The 17,178-nt window shown below is 35.6% G+C and overlaps 1 pseudogene across 1 annotated transcript; it reads right to left on the bottom strand.

The window, feature by feature from the left end:
* Nucleotides 1–4,823: 4,823 nt before the first annotated feature.
* Nucleotides 4,824–13,819, bottom strand: LOC143235295 (adipokinetic hormone/corazonin-related peptide receptor variant I pseudogene; annotated as a pseudogene). The gene is made up of 2 exons (XR_013019008.1): nt 13,781–13,819; nt 4,824–7,194 (listed from the first exon to the last, which is right to left on the bottom strand). The product of XR_013019008.1 is annotated as an adipokinetic hormone/corazonin-related peptide receptor variant I pseudogene (transcript).
* Between the last annotated feature and the right edge of the window lie 3,359 nt (nt 13,820–17,178).

Raw genomic sequence — 17,178 nt, 5'->3', positions numbered from 1 at the left:
CTTTAAGATTTACTCCATAAGTTTTATCATGGAGTTTTCTTCGTTACCCAGTCAAACTGTCTTTAAGATTTACTCCATAAGTTTTATCATGGAGTTTTCTTCGTTACCCAGTCAAACTGTCTTTAAGATTTACTCCATAAGTTTTATCATGGAGTTTTCTTCATTACCCAGTCAAACTGTCTTTAAGATTTACTCCATAAGTTTTATCATGGAGTTTTCTTCGTTACCCAGTCAAACTGTCTTTAAGATTTACTCCATAAGTTTTATCATGGAGTTTTCTTCGTTACCCAGTCAAACTGTCTTTAAGATTTACTCCATAAGTTTTATCATGGAGTTTTCTTCGTTACCCAGTCAAACTGTCTTTAAGATTTACTCCATAAGTTTTATCATGGAGTTTTCTTCATTACCCAGTCAAACTGTCTTTAAGATTTACTCCATAAGTTTTATCATGGAGTTTTCTTCATTACCCAGTCAAACTGTCTTTAAGATTTACTCCATAAGTTTTATCATGGAGTTTTCTTCGTTACCCAGTCAAACTGTCTTTAAGATTTACTCCATAAGTTTTATCATGGAGTTTTCTTCATTACCCAGTCAAACTGTCTTTAAGATTTACTCCATAAGTTTTATCATGGAGTTTTCTTTAAGATTTACTCCATAAGTTATCATGGAGTTTTCTTCAGTCAAACTGTCTTTAAGATTTACTCCATAAGTTTTATCATGGAGTTTTCTTCATTACCCAGTCAAACTGTCTTTAAGATTTACTCCATAAGTTTTATCATGGAGTTTTCTTCGTTACCCAGTCAAACTGTCTTTAAGATTTACTCCATAAGTTTTATCATGGAGTTTTCTTCATTACCCAGTCAAACTGTCTTTAAGATTTACTCCATAAGTTTTATCATGGAGTTTTCTTCGTTACCCAGTCAAACTGTCTTTAGATTACCCAGTCAAACTGTCTTTAAGATTTACTCCATAAGTTTTATCATGGAGTTTTCTTCATTACCCAGTCAAACTGTCTTTAAGATTTACTCCATAAGTTTTATCATGGAGTTTTCTTCATTACCCAGTCAAACTGTCTTTAAGATTTACTCCATAAGTTTTATCATGGAGTTTTCTTCGTTACCCAGTCAAACTGTCTTTAAGATTTACTCCATAAGTTTTATCATGGAGTTTTCTTCGTTACCCAGTCAAACTGTCTTTAAGATTTACTCCATAAGTTTTATCATGGAGTTTTCTTCGTTACCCAGTCAAACTGTCTTTAAGATTTACTCCATAAGTTTTATCATGGAGTTTTCTTCATTACCCAGTCAAACTGTCTTTAAGATTTACTCCATAAGTTTTATCATGGAGTTTTCTTCGTTACCCAGTCAAACTGTCTTTAAGATTTACTCCATAAGTTTTATCATGGAGTTTTCTTCGTTACCCAGTCAAACTGTCTTTAAGATTTACTCCATAAGTTTTATCATGGAGTTTTCTTCGTTACCCAGTCAAACTGTCTTTAAGATTTACTCCATAAGTTTTATCATGGAGTTTTCTTCATTACCCAGTCAAACTGTCTTTAAGATTTACTCCATAAGTTTTATCATGGAGTTTTCTTCGTTACCCAGTCAAACTGTCTTTAAGATTTACTCCATAAGTTTTATCATGGAGTTTTCTTCGTTACCCAGTCAAACTGTCTTTAAGATTTACTCCATAAGTTTTATCATGGAGTTTTCTTCGTTACCCAGTCAAACTGTCTTTAAGATTTACTCCATAAGTTTTATCATGGAGTTTTCTTCATTACCCAGTCAAACTGTCTTTAAGATTTACTCCATAAGTTTTATCATGGAGTTTTCTTCGTTACCCAGTCAAACTGTCTTTAAGATTTACTCCATAAGTTTTATCATGGAGTTTTCTTCGTTACCCAGTCAAACTGTCTTTAAGATTTACTCCATAAGTTTTATCATGGAGTTTTCTTCATTACCCAGTCAAACTGTCTTTAAGATTTACTCCATAAGTTTTATCATGGAGTTTTCTTCGTTACCCAGTCAAACTGTCTTTAAGATTTACTCCATAAGTTTTATCATGGAGTTTTCTTCGTTACCCAGTCAAACTGTCTTTAAGATTTACTCCATAAGTTTTATCATGGAGTTTTCTTCATTACCCAGTCAAACTGTCTTTAAGATTTACTCCATAAGTTTTATCATGGAGTTTTCTTCGTTACCCAGTCAAACTGTCTTTAAGATTTACTCCATAAGTTTTATCATGGAGTTTTCTTCATTACCCAGTCAAACTGTCTTTAAGATTTACTCCATAAGTTTTATCATGGAGTTTTCTTCATTACCCAGTCAAACTGTCTTTAAGATTTACTCCATAAGTTTTATCATGGAGTTTTCTTCATTACCCAGTCAAACTGTCTTTAAGATTTACTCCATAAGTTTTATCATGGAGTTTTCTTCGTTACCCAGTCAAACTGTCTTTAAGATTTACTCCATAAGTTTTATCATGGAGTTTTCTTCATTACCCAGTCAAACTGTCTTTAAGATTTACTCCATAAGTTTTATCATGGAGTTTTCTTCATTACCCAGTCAAACTGTCTTTAAGATTTACTCCATAAGTTTTATCATGGAGTTTTCTTCGTTACCCAGTCAAACTGTCTTTAAGATTTACTCCATAAGTTTTATCATGGAGTTTTCTTCGTTACCCAGTCAAACTGTCTTTAAGATTTACTCCATAAGTTTTATCATGGAGTTTTCTTCATTACCCAGTCAAACTGTCTTTAAGATTTACTCCATAAGTTTTATCATGGAGTTTTCTTCGTTACCCAGTCAAACTGTCTTTAAGATTTACTCCATAAGTTTTATCATGGAGTTTTCTTCGTTACCCAGTCAAACTGTCTTTAAGATTTACTCCATAAGTTTTATCATGGAGTTTTCTTCGTTACCCAGTCAAACTGTCTTTAAGATTTACTCCATAAGTTTTATCATGGAGTTTTCTTCATTACCCAGTCAAACTGTCTTTAAGATTTACTCCATAAGTTTTATCATGGAGTTTTCTTCGTTACCCAGTCAAACTGTCTTTAAGATTTACTCCATAAGTTTTATCATGGAGTTTTCTTCGTTACCCAGTCAAACTGTCTTTAAGATTTACTCCATAAGTTTTATCATGGAGTTTTCTTCGTTACCCAGTCAAACTGTCTTTAAGATTTACTCCATAAGTTTTATCATGGAGTTTTCTTCGTTACCCAGTCAAACTGTCTTTAAGATTTACTCCATAAGTTTTATCATGGAGTTTTCTTCATTACCCAGTCAAACTGTCTTTAAGATTTACTCCATAAGTTTTATCATGGAGTTTTCTTCGTTACCCAGTCAAACTGTCTTTAAGATTTACTCCATAAGTTTTATCATGGAGTTTTCTTCATTACCCAGTCAAACTGTCTTTAAGATTTACTCCATAAGTTTTATCATGGAGTTTTCTTCGTTACCCAGTCAAACTGTCTTTAAGATTTACTCCATAAGTTTTATCATGGAGTTTTCTTCGTTACCCAGTCAAACTGTCTTTAAGATTTACTCCCAGTCAAACTGTCTTTAAGTTTTCCATAAGTTTTATCATGGAGTTTTCTTCATTACCCAGTCAAACTGTCTTTAAGATTTACTCCATAAGTTTTATCATGGAGTTTTCTTCGTTAGTCCCAGTCAAACTGTCTTTAAGATTTACTCCATAAGTTTTATCATGGAGTTTTCTTCATTACCCAGTCAAACTGTCTTTAAGATCTTTTTTGCTCATGGGTTTACTCCATAAGAACTGTCTTTAAGATTTTATCATGGAGTTTTCTTCGTTACCAGTCAAACTGTCTTTAAGATTTACTCCATAAGTTTTATCATGGAGTTTTCTTCGTTACCCAGTCAAACTGTCTTTAAGATTTACTCCATAAGTTTTATCATGGAGTTTTCTTCGTTACCCAGTCAAACTGTCTTTAAGATTTACTCCATAAGTTTTATCATGGAGTTTTCTTCGTTACCCAGTCAAACTGTCTTTAAGATTTACTCCATAAGTTTTATCATGGAGTTTTCTTCGTTACCCAGTCAAACTGTCTTTAAGATTTACTCCATAAGTTTTATCATGGAGTTTTCTTCGTTACCCAGTCAAACTGTCTTTAAGATTTACTCCATAAGTTTTATCATGGAGTTTTCTTCGTTACCCAGTCAAACTGTCTTTAAGATTTACTCCATAAGTTTTATCATGGAGTTTTCTTCGTTACCCAGTCAAACTGTCTTTAAGATTTACTCCATAAGTTTTATCATGGAGTTTTCTTCGTTACCCAGTCAAACTGTCTTTAAGATTTACTCCATAAGTTTTATCATGGAGTTTTCTTCGTTACCCAGTCAAACTGTCTTTAAGATTTACTCCATAAGTTTTATCATGGAGTTTTCTTCGTTACCCAGTCAAACTGTCTTTAAGATTTACTCCATAAGTTTTATCATGGAGTTTTCTTCGTTACCCAGTCAAACTGTCTTTAAGATTTACTCCATAAGTTTTATCATGGAGTTTTCTTCGTTACCCAGTCAAACTGTCTTTAAGATTTACTCCATAAGTTTTATCATGGAGTTTTCTTCGTTACCCAGTCAAACTGTCTTTAAGATTTACTCCATAAGTTTTATCATGGAGTTTTCTTCGTTACCCAGTCAAACTGTCTTTAAGATTTACTCCATAAGTTTTATCATGGAGTTTTCTTCGTTACCCAGTCAAACTGTCTTTAAGATTTACTCCATAAGTTTTATCATGGAGTTTTCTTCGTTACCCAGTCAAACTGTCTTTAAGATTTACTCCATAAGTTTTATCATGGAGTTTTCTTCGTTACCCAGTCAAACTGTCTTTAAGATTTACTCCATAAGTTTTATCATGGAGTTTTCTTCGTTACCCAGTCAAACTGTCTTTAAGATTTACTCCATAAGTTTTATCATGGAGTTTTCTTCATTACCCAGTCAAACTGTCTTTAAGATTTTATTTTATACTCAGTTATATATTGAAAAACAGAAAAAAACTCTTTGTGTGCAGTTCGAATACGAAACCCGCACAGTTACCGGTCCAAAGCTACTTCTTGAAACAATAGTACTCAGTTACTTATTCAAAAACTACCCTTGGTACACATCAAATACGAAAATTGCACAATTACCGATCCAAACTCACTGTTTGAAAAACAATACACAGTCGTATATTAAATTTGTTCGTGTACAGTTCGAACTACAGATCGTACACATTTAATGGTCCAAATCCAGTGCTTGAAACAGCAACAGGAAATATTTTATCATGTTGGAAACAGAAACTTTAATCGTAAATTACAAACACTTTATTACAAACATCTTTATGAATACGTCAAATTCTAATGGTAGACGAAATAACGTCTCACCGAATAAGTACAATATAGGTGTCGCTACGAAGTATGGGAGGTTCAGGGGAAGGAGAGTTCCGCTTTCAAACGTCGTAATAACAACAATTACTGCAGGTAATTCAAACGTTCCAGAAAATTCAGGTGCTTGTATCTCACTGCAATATAGTTGCAGAAACAAAATATATTTTATTTGAAAAAATAATAAATATTACACCAGAGGGCTTGGAATCTTTTGTACAACTTTGTATAGGAAAGTTTGGTTTTTTTCCCTCGAACTCAGTTGCGTAGAAAAATGGAAACTATCTGTATTTTGCGCAAGCAGTAAAGCACAGCCATGACGTCATTTGTTTAGCCTCCCTTTTTGCGAAGTCATTCGGATTGTCAGTTGAAAAACTATGAAACATATGCTACTAGGACTATTATTCAGATTTTTATTTTTATTGAAACAAAATGTGTATCTCCTGAACGACAAGTTTTAACACACCTATATTCCCAGACTAGTAAAACGATCTGTTATACCCTTTACAGACTAGAGTTACAGATGTCGGAAATGGCAAATGTTTGGCATTCTTCACTTTGCACGTGGAAAGCTCGCGTGTAATTCGTGACGTTCTGTCTTGACAGTTATAATAAGGACATGCAATATCTTGCTTTATACGTAAATACTTGGGCATTACTTATTGTTAAAAAAATGCTCTGCGAGTCAGACGTGGTAAATGTTGCAAGTTATTCACGAATTAGGTACAAAAAGTGAAATTCTTCGATTCTTTGAACAAGTTGAATTCCACTCGAAATTCAATCTACTGAAGACAAGTAGTTCCATCTCTTGTATTAGTATATATCTTAAACCTGCGAATTTGTCACAGTTTACGTTAATATAGGCCGTATTCAGTCTCTCGAAATGAACATTTTGTTCATTGTAAGGTGCGAGCGATACTTCTGTTTCCCGATCCAATCAGAGCAATACGGTTTTACATGACATTTATACCACAAACTAAGCTTCATAAATGTACCCTTTGTTTTCCACCTGAAGTAAATTCATATCTGAACCAGACAAGGGATTCGTTTAATTTAAAAAAAAAACTTATTCTCTATCTACTTGAATACTGAATGTCAATACAAATAGTGCCAGATAACACAATAATGCACAACCTAAGATGTCTTAAGACTAACACTTACAACGGAATGTCCATTATTCCTTTAATTTAATACTAAACAGATTAGTGACTGGAAATTTAACAAATCGTTTGTTTTGATACCTGGAAATGTTTGATTTTGGATAGATTTGACATACGTAAAGTGATCAATGTTATAGGTTGAGCGGAACTAAACTTGACGGTCAAGCTGGTGATTGAGCAGTTTGGAGAAAGGGTTTGTCCCAGTACAGTTCACGGTAACAGTCATTGCTAGAGGTGGACACTGGTCACGTTGTTCAAGCTGAGTAGCTCTGGTGCCGTTAGTTGAGGCCATGCGTCGAGATCCAAAACGAATAGAATTCCGGGGGCAAATGTTACCAAGGAAACAGTTTTTCAAGAGGTGTTTAAAGTTGATAGCATAACTCCCGTAAACAAGTGGATTGACGCAGGAATTGGATACAGCAAATATAAATAGTGATGACTGGATTTTTGAGTCCAGTTTATTAGCCGAATCTCTATCGATTTGATGCCAAAGGACCATGACTACGTATGGTGTCCAGCACCAGAAAAAAGCTGAAACGATGGTGATGGCCATTCGAAGGGTCCGAGTACGGGCTCTTTCTATACGGGTCATGTCGGATCTACGAAGTCGAAAACGTCCATGGAAATGTTGCTCCTGGGAAAAGTCCCCTAGAATAAATAAAATCGATTCCATATGATATCAAAAAAACGTTATGTTTTACAATGGAAATCAACAATTTGTTCCAAACTCTTTTTGTCTGATGTTCTAGAAATAAGAATGTCTCTTGCGTTAAGAAAATAAGTTTCATGATATAAGAAACATAAAAATGACGACAATAAAACTTAATTGAAAATTAAATAAAATCCGTTTCATTCTATGCGAAACGCAATATAAAATATGACTTTTTAAAGTGATTTTAAATGCCACGTGAGGGATAACACCAATAACAATGGTGGATGTTGTGTTACAGAAAAAGGTTTTAAGTATAACATAAAAAAATTCAATAATTTATCTTTAAGACTTATTTGACACGTTTACCAACTCGGTCAATACGACCTCACGCACTGGTACTAATTGTTTTGTTTGGTTTTTTTTCAATTTCAAATTTTAACAATTTCACAGTTACACGAGGGCTATCCGCGCTATCCTTCCACATTTAACGATGAAAGAATAGAACTTTTGGCTTACTCACTCACTATCGAATAGCGAGATAGACCCCAACGTTGAAAATGCAAGCATATTCTATAGTATCGGGATTCGAACCCACGACCGTTAGATGGAGTGTCCTAACCACCTGACCATGCGCATGTCGCAAACGTTTTTGGTTAACTTGACGTAAAACTTCGCTTCGATGACTTCATGTTTAAAACCAAAAGCAGCAATGAAACCAATTAAGTAACTTAGATGTTTACTTGGTATTCTGTCGGCTCAGTAGCTCTAACTATACGGAAATTACACAATATTTTAGTATGAAAGATTAACTGTACGTTGTTAAGTCCCAAAATGTACAATGAATTGTACATGCTATCGCCACTACAAATACTGAACCCTGACGTTTAGCGTCATACGCACTCAAAATTACATCTGAGCTACCAGGAGGACGTAGAAATAAGTTTCAAAACATTAAAAACAAATCTGTTAAACTGGTCATTTTCAGATCTGTAACAATCAGGTGTCAAGTCTGTAAAAATCAATGATGTCTCATGGCTCTCGTTTGTTGGTTCAGCAAGAGAAAACCTAAGCAGTGGGTACCTGCGCCATGCCAACCACGATAAATCATCAAGCTTACTGTTAAGCCACGAAAGGATAGCAAACCTTGAGTAATAACTTTACAACAAAGTCACAAGAACTTGTACTAATCAACATCCGGAAAGTTTGTTTGTTTGTTTTTGAATTTCGCGCAAAGTTACACGAGAGCTATCTACGACAGAGCCATCCCTACTATAGCAGTAAAGACTAGAGAGAGGCAGCTAGTCATCACCACCCACTGCCAACGCTTGGGTTATTCTTTTACCAAAGAATAGTGGGATTCACCATAACGTACAACGATTCCATGGATAAAAGAATGAGCTTGTTTGGTTGGGACAGAGATTCGAACCCGCGAGTCGAGCGCCCTGACCACGTGATCATGTCGGGCCAACATCTCAAAGGATCTTCCTGGTGACATATGAAAATAAGTACTATATGAAAAACGGAACTTGTATAGACCTTGAATCAAAAGCATCTGAATACGAGGCCCGGCATGGCCAGGTGGGTTAAGGTATTAGACTTGTAATCTGAGGGTCGCAAATCCTAATCCCGTCACACCAAACATGCTCACCCTTTCAGCGGTTGGGGTGTCATAATGTTACGGTCAATCTCATTATTCTTTGGTAAAAGCGTAGCCAAAGATTTTGCGGTGGGTAGTGATGACTAGCTGCCTTCCTGTAGTCTTACACTGCTAAATTAGGGACGGCTAGCGAAGATAATCCTTGTGTAGCTTTGCGTGAAATTCGAACCAAAACCATCTTAATACGAACGTTGTTAGAATAATAAACGAAGTGAAGCACAATAATTCATCTCGAGGAACAGTCTATTCTTGGGACTGTGTTGGTCTTTTATCTTCAAATATCAGTGTGAACGTTCTTTGTATATCTTGTTTTCATTTCCTTAGAAAATTATATATAACCTTAAGCGTTTTCGTTACAATAGTGTCCGAGGACGCTAAGTGGACTTTCACGCTCTAGGATATTTGTAATGTTGTTGCTGAGAAAGCTATAATATGACATAAATGTACATAGTTTACACTAGATGTCAAAACTAATACCCTAATAATCACTTTTATCAAATGTGAAAAAGTTTAAAAAGTTTGTGCGTGAAAAAGAAAGTTCAAGCCCACATTTATACCAAGAAGTATATTACGTTGGCATAATAATCCGTGATGACGAGAAAACCCACTTGTAAAGAAAAATATATAGGTAAAAACGGCTGGTATGGATAGAGAAAGCACTGTGTAGAGGAGCGAACAACGTTTCGACCTTCCACGGTCATCGTTAGGTTCACAAAGAAATAAAGAGGTAACTGACCGATAGCTGACCACAAGTATACTTAATATAAGTATAAAGGTGTTCCTTTGTATTGGTTTACTTTGGGCTTGAGTTGTACAAGTAAGGCTTCTTTAATTTTGCGTTTGTTTATGTTTGTTTCTTTATTTAGTATTTAGGTGTCTTTTATGGTTATGTTGTGTTCGTTTGATTTGTAGTGTTTGAAAACGTGTGAAGATCACTTTTTGTGTTCTCTGTACCTATATTAATAAATATAATCCAACATCTAAGCACGCCCTCTACATTGCTACATTCAATTACACAACTCCCTTCAAACATGTGGTCAGCTATCGGTCAGTTACCTCTTTCTTTCTTTGTGAACCTGATGATGACCGAAGAAGGTCGAAAAGTTGTTCGCTCCTCTACATAAAAATTTTCTCAACCCAAACCAGCCGTTTTTACATATATATGATCATTGACATAATTTGTTGTGAGATGTTGAAAGGTGGGAACTACAGTTTGTAATATCATAAATTAACCAATAAGAGGATAGAAAGATTTTCAATTTTCAATGATACACGTCCGTCATAACTTTAAAATATGTTTAAGTAAATAAGTAACGTTACTGGTATTCATCCACAATTATTTAAAGAAGGGATATCAAGTAATTTGTCATTAGTCTTCGAACTATTTTGGTTCAATTGCATTACGTAAAGACATCTTTATTAATAGGGCATAATAGCCAGGTGGTTAGAAGCGATCGCCTCGCAATCTAAGGGTCGCGGGTTCGAATCCCTATCACACCAAACATGCTCGCCCTTTCAGCCGTGGGGGAGCGTTATAATGTTACGGACAATTCCACTATTCGTTGGTAAAAGAGTAGCCCAAGAGTTGGCGGTGGGTGGTGATGGCTAGCTGCCTTCCTTCTTTCTAGTCTTACACTGCTAAATTAGGGACGACTAGCGCATATAACGCATACATTTCAATATAAAGGAAAATTACGCGCTTGACAATAACAACAGCTCAGGAAATATTCAGACGTCTTTAGTAAAATAGCTTTTTAAACTTTCATTATTTTCATAAGCCGATCACTAGGTTATAAAAAGTGTTCCATATCATTCTTAAAAAAAAACTATCGAACAACATCATAGATAAATATCTTTTCCACAAATTAAAAAAACAAACACCCACACGTCTTAAGGTAAAGATACGTAAGAAGTTTGGATAGTGTACCTACATCTCTTGGTGGCTACAAGTAACGACTCATTAAGAAAATCCAAGAAGAAATTGTGAACAAAACGTTGAATATACTAACAGAGGTCTACATTTATTTAACAATAATATTTTATACATTTATACAACCAGCAAATAAGAACACAGCAAAGTTAGACCAAGAAAAAATATTATACACTGTCTGATTCCCCTCACCAAAAGAAACTATAGGAATTATGATTTAGTTAAATCAACATATAAATGTAATGTTTATATTCATGCATATAAATTGAAATATTCGAACTAAAATCACAGATTACCGACTTACATAGACAAATACTGAGCCTTGTGATTATTGGAACAAGATGAAATTCTGAAAGACATACGTTCAGAGTTCCTCATGAGAGAATATTTAAATGAAAAGTAAATATCTTACGAGCCTCTCATCGCTAAGCGAGTAAGGCGTGCGACTCGTAATCCGAAGGTCGCGGGTTCGCGCCCGCGTCGCGCCAAACATGCTCGCCCTCCCAGCCGTGGGGGCGTTATAATGTGACGGTCAATCCCACTATTCATTGGTAAAAGACTAGCCCAAGAGTTGGCGGTGGGTGGTGATGACTAGCTGCCTTCCCTCTAGTCTTACACTGCTAAATTAGGGACGGCTCGGTGCAGTGGGCTAACAACCTACTCACTTAAATACCTGTTGAAGAATCCGCAAGCGATTGTGGCCCTATGTTCCTGGATGTAATTTAATGGTGATAACAAACTAACTAAACTAAAATGTCTTACGAAGCATTAATTAGGTGTAATAATAGGTGTAATTAGGTGTTATAATAAAGTGTTTCAATAAGATATCTTTAGATTTCTTATAGTTACAACATTCCTCGCTAAATATATTCTATGATCATTCTTATGCACAGATTTCATGAAATAAGAGAGACACCTAACGTTTAAAGAATGCATAATATGCATAAGTATACAATTAAAAACTCTACAAGTTTCGGTGAGAAAACCAACATTTTCAAGAGATAGGGAGATCTTTAACCTCTTGAAGATGGTGGATTTTTTTTCACTGAAACATGTGGTGTTTAGAATTCAGTATTTATACAGTAAATTAATGTACATTTTTAAAGGTTGAATATTTTTACTTATTTCATCATTTCTGGATTATTCAAAACAAAGAGTTCAAACAAAGGAAATTTGATTTTTTCTTTACAATTGATTAAAGATAAATAATGAGAGAAAAGAGGAAAACAATAGATATTCGGTATTTGAATTATAATTTAAGTTTTAGAAACACGATGTCACAGTTTCATTCAAACACTATAACTAACCTAAAGTCACAAGACAAGATCGATGTTGAATCAAAGTATTATCAAATGTAAATCAAATCGTCATGAGAATAAGGGTTATGAAGAAGTTATCCAGTTATAAATTGATAAATAAACTAAAGCCACGAATAGAAGTTATACGATGCGTGAAATTACAAACTATAGTCACAATTGATACAGGTTTTAGTAGAGATGAATGTCTATTAATTTGGTTTGGTTGTCGCTAAGCAAAAAGGATCACAGTGAGCTATATGGGCTCTGCTCACTACAGGTATCGAAACTTAATTTTTATCAGCCTGTCACTGAGCCAATGGGGTGGAATCTCTATTAAACCTAACTACATGCTATAATAACCTAAAATAATTTGACAGGATTGTGTAAAAACAAATGTGTCACAGGGAAAAGTTATATGTTTTTGTTTTCTTTTCTAAAGGCCTCACAAGGAAATGTTCGGAAACTTACGAACAAAACGTGAAGAAATGATTCTCTCCTTCGATATCCCTACAGTTCTCACAGAAGAGATAGTAATTTGTCATAATACTGGATACTTTATTAAAATAAAAAAAATGACAAGGTATTTTAGGTCTATGTAGAGACATAAAAGAGTGTTACAGCGCTATTAAAAAAAAAATTAAAACCTTTACAGCCCCTACTTAGAGAGAGTGCGTGTGTGCTTTCTTATAGTAAAGCCACATCGGCTGAGCCCATCGAGGGAATTCGAACCGCTGATTCAGGCGTTGTGAATCCGAAGACATACCGCTGTACTAGTTGGCGGATACTTAGAAATATTGTCAAAGGTCAGAATTGCAGTTAGAGAAACTAATCGGATGCTGGACAAGAACAGAACTAATAATTCAGATTTTTTCAACGACTCAGAAAATACGATATTGACAAACAGAACTTATTCAAGATTTTATGTTATACTATCATACTACGTATTTGCTGGTTTCCTGTTTATTTTTCTTATAGTTTTGTGTTTGGAAGAATTTAATAATCGTAGGAATTGTTGACGTTTCTTATGGAAACTGAAAATAAATTCCTCTTTTTTTGGTTGTTCCAATTTTGTTTTCAACTTTTAGCTTTTTATCGATAAGTCCGAACGCTTATAATTCTAAACTCCTGTTTCGATACCCGTTCTGAGCACAATACATACAGCCCATCTAGTGAGAGCAACGGCCAGTTATTAGTTTCTTTAAAAAAAACGGCAGTTGTAGGAATAACAAATATAACAATATACATTATTTATTTCTTTGTTTGTTTTGGACTTTCGGGCAAAGCTACACGAGGGATATCTTCACTAGCCGTCCCTAATTTAGCAGCGTAAGACTAGAAGAAAGACAACTAGACATCACCACCCACCGCAAACTCTTGAGCTGAAAGGGCGAGCATGTTTGGTGCGACGGGGATTCAATTCTCGACCCTCAGCTTACAAGTCAAACGCCTTAACCTAGCTGGCTAACAGCATACATCCCTATATACTTACAGTTTCGTTTGATTCGTTCGTTCTAGAGTGTATTAATTTCCTACTTAAACGGGTATTACTGTCGAAATCCGCATTTTATGGATCCACGCGACTCAAAAACGTATTGTTTTACTTCTTATATCTGAACATTACATAATGATGACGTATTATAATGAAATGTGTATATCTTATCAAACGTGGAAAACACAAACTAGATGTTTATAATTACCTTCGTTGTCTCGGGATCGTCGAGTAATTACCCACAGAATCTTGGGTAGCAGTAAATTATGATAATCAAAGGAACACCGTACAGGACTAGAATACAGAAGATGTTATATGTTCGATCCTGCCAAGGATCCGATAGAAACTCAAAAGTTACGCACTGCGTATACTCTGGAAAATCTGGATGATGTTGTACCTTGAACAACACGCACTGGAAAAGGAAAAAAAAATATGTGTCATTAATAGTATGAAAAGTAAAACAATAGTAATTCTACGAAAGGAAATTCTCACAATTGTGTTGTAATAAAACAATGATATTGCATCAGTCTGTATTACATGAGTAATAAGTTGATGATTAAATGCTTTGTTTTCTTTGTTTCAATTTCGCGCAAAGCTACTCGAGGGCTATCTGCGCTAGCCGTCCCTAATTTGCCAGTGTAAGACTAGAGGAAGACAGCTAGTCATCACCGTCCACCGCCAACTCTTGGGCTACTCTTTTACTTACGAATAGTGGGATTGACAATCACAATACAACGCTCCCACGGCTGAAAGGGCGAGCATGTTTGGTGCGATCGGGCTTCGAACCCGCGACCCTCGGATTACGAGTCGAATGCCTTAACACGCTTGGCCATGTCGGGCCGCTGATTAAATGCAAACCAATCATCGTAGATTAGTACTGGTTTCTTGTTTGTTTGTAATTGTGTTGTTGTTTTTTTTCAAATTTCGCCCAAATCTACACGAGGGCTATCTGCACTAGCCGTCCTAATTTGGCAATGTCAGACTAGGCAGAAGCGGGTAGTCATCACCACTCACAACCAATATTATTTTTAGGGATCAACATACATCAGGATACAATATCGTACGTACTAATTATGTTCCGTTATAATATAACTAGAGGTTCTTCGAGGCCCGGCATGGCCAGGTGGTTAAGGTACTCGACTCATAATCCGAGTGTCGCGGGTTCAAATCCCTGTCACACCAAACATGCTCGCCATTTCAGTAGTGAGCGTAATAATGTTACGGTCAATTCCACTATTCGTTTGGAAAACAAACAATCGAATTTCGCGCAAACCTGCAAGAGGGCTATCTGCGTTAGCCGTCCCTAACTTAGTAGTGATGAACTAAAGGGAAGACATCCAATCATATCCACCTACCGCTACTCTTTTACCAAAGAATAGAGATTGATCGTAACATTATAATGTCTAAAGTTTGAGAAGACAAGCATTTTTAGTTTGCGGGGATTCGAGCCTGCGACCCTCAGAATACGAATCGAGCGCCCTAAGCATCTGGCCATGCAGCACCTACTGGTCACACTATGTATTTTATGAATAATCAATTGATTATTCAATTCAAACCAGTCATGGTATATTTAGCATTGGTCTCTGACTTGTCAGATACATCATTCACGCTGTGTATTTTATTAATAACACTATGTAACAAAATTTTTACTTTTTTTTGTTCCTAGGCAGAAAGTGTTATTTACCAATAATGTCCGCTTGTAACCCGAAGGAGTGGCGCCTTTTCATTGATAGCTCATCCAGAAGCCTCAAAGCTGTGCTGCTCCATAACGGGAATAAGTGTCCGTTTCTTCCCCTGGCTCATTCAGTGCACCTCAAAGAAGAATACAACAGCGTCAAGACCTTGGTAGAAGTCTTGAAGTATGGTGAGTATGACTGGGAGGTTATTGGAGACTTCAAAATGGTGGCATTCCTGATGGGTGTCCAAAGGTGCTTTACCAAGTTTCCCTGTTATCTTTACCTTTGGGACAGCAGGGACACCCCAGCGCACTACAAAAGGAAGCACTGGCCACAATGGAGCGAGTTCTTTGTGTGTATATGTGTGGGGGGTGGCACATTGTCAAATGTGGTCCACTAGTGGACCTCCAGAAGGTGTTGTTCCCACCATTGCAATAAAATTGGGTCTTATGAAACAATTTCTCACAGCTCTTGATAAGGAGTGTGCAGCCTTCAAGTACCTTCAAGACTTCTTCCCTACACTGTCTGAGGCAAAGATCAAAATTGGTGTCTTCGTTGGACCACAAATAAAGAAGATCCTGGAGTGCACAGAATTCCCTAAGAAGCTCAGTAGGAGGGGAAAAAAAGCTTGGGGCAGCTTTGTCGCAGTGGTTCGGAGCTTCTTGGGCAATCACACGGCAGAAACTTATGTGGAACTGGTGAAGAACTACGGCAAAATGGGCTGCAGGATGTCCCTGAAAGTCTATATCCTTGAGGCTCATCTTGATAAATTCAAGGAGAACATGGGAGCATACTGAGATTAGCAAGGCGAGCGCTTCCACCAAGATATACTGGACTTTGAACACTGCTACCAAGGAGCGTATAACGAAAGCATGATGGGAGACAATATTTGGGGGCTTATACGTGAAAGTGATTTACATTACAGTCGCAAATTTCGAAAAACTACTCACTTCTAAACATTTTTGTATAACTTTACTATAAATACATGTAAATCTTAATTCATATGTTGTTTTATTCAGACCTTATGTAAATCGAAATGTGCAAATTTGCCCGTTTTTACATAGAAAATAAGTTAATTTCTAAATTTCATCATTCAGGTTACAAAAGCAAAGTTTGAAGGGAATAATGACCATTTTCTGTACTTTTACAACATAAGCAATTAAGAAATAACACATACTATCCAAGAACAAAAATTGTGTTACATAGTGTAATTACACATGCTATCCAGGTACAAAATTTGTGTTACATAGTGTTATAACACATACTATCCAGGTACAAAATATGTGTTACATAGTGTTATAACACATACTATCCAGGTACAAAATTTGTGTTACATGGTGTTATAACACATACTATCCAGTTACAAAATTTGTGTTACATAGTGTTATAACACATACTCTCCAGTTACAAAATTTGTGTTACATAGTGTTATCAGTTTTCAGGCAAATTGGTATATAATAATGAATCTTTCGAATCTATTAACTACTGATGTGTATGCCACGTTTAAAGTATTTTAGCTACACAATGGGCTACCTCTGCTATGCCCACCACGGGTATCGAAACCCGGTTTCTAGCGTTGTAATTCCGCACACCTACCACTGTACTAATGAGGGGAGTCCACGATTTTAAATTTTTGTTTTGTTGAAATGATCAATTGTTTCGAAGAAAAACAGATTTGAAATGTATTTGTTACTTGTTATTATTTTGAAATGTATTTGTTACTTGTTATTATTTTGAAATGTATTAGTTACTTGTTATTACTTTGAAATGTATTAGTTACTTGTTATTACTTTGAAATGTATTAGTGACTTGTTATTACTTTGAAATGTATTTGTTACTTGTTATTACTTTGAAATGTATTTGTTACTTGTTATTACTTTGAAATGTATTTGTTACTTGTTATTACATTGAAATGTATTAGTGACTTGTT

Source organism: Tachypleus tridentatus, chromosome 2 (genome assembly GCF_004210375.1).
Source record: "Tachypleus tridentatus isolate NWPU-2018 chromosome 2, ASM421037v1, whole genome shotgun sequence".
NCBI lineage: Eukaryota > Metazoa > Arthropoda > Merostomata > Xiphosura > Limulidae > Tachypleus > Tachypleus tridentatus.
Note: the sequence above shows the minus strand (reverse complement) of the source record. Positions and strands in the feature narration are given on the sequence as shown.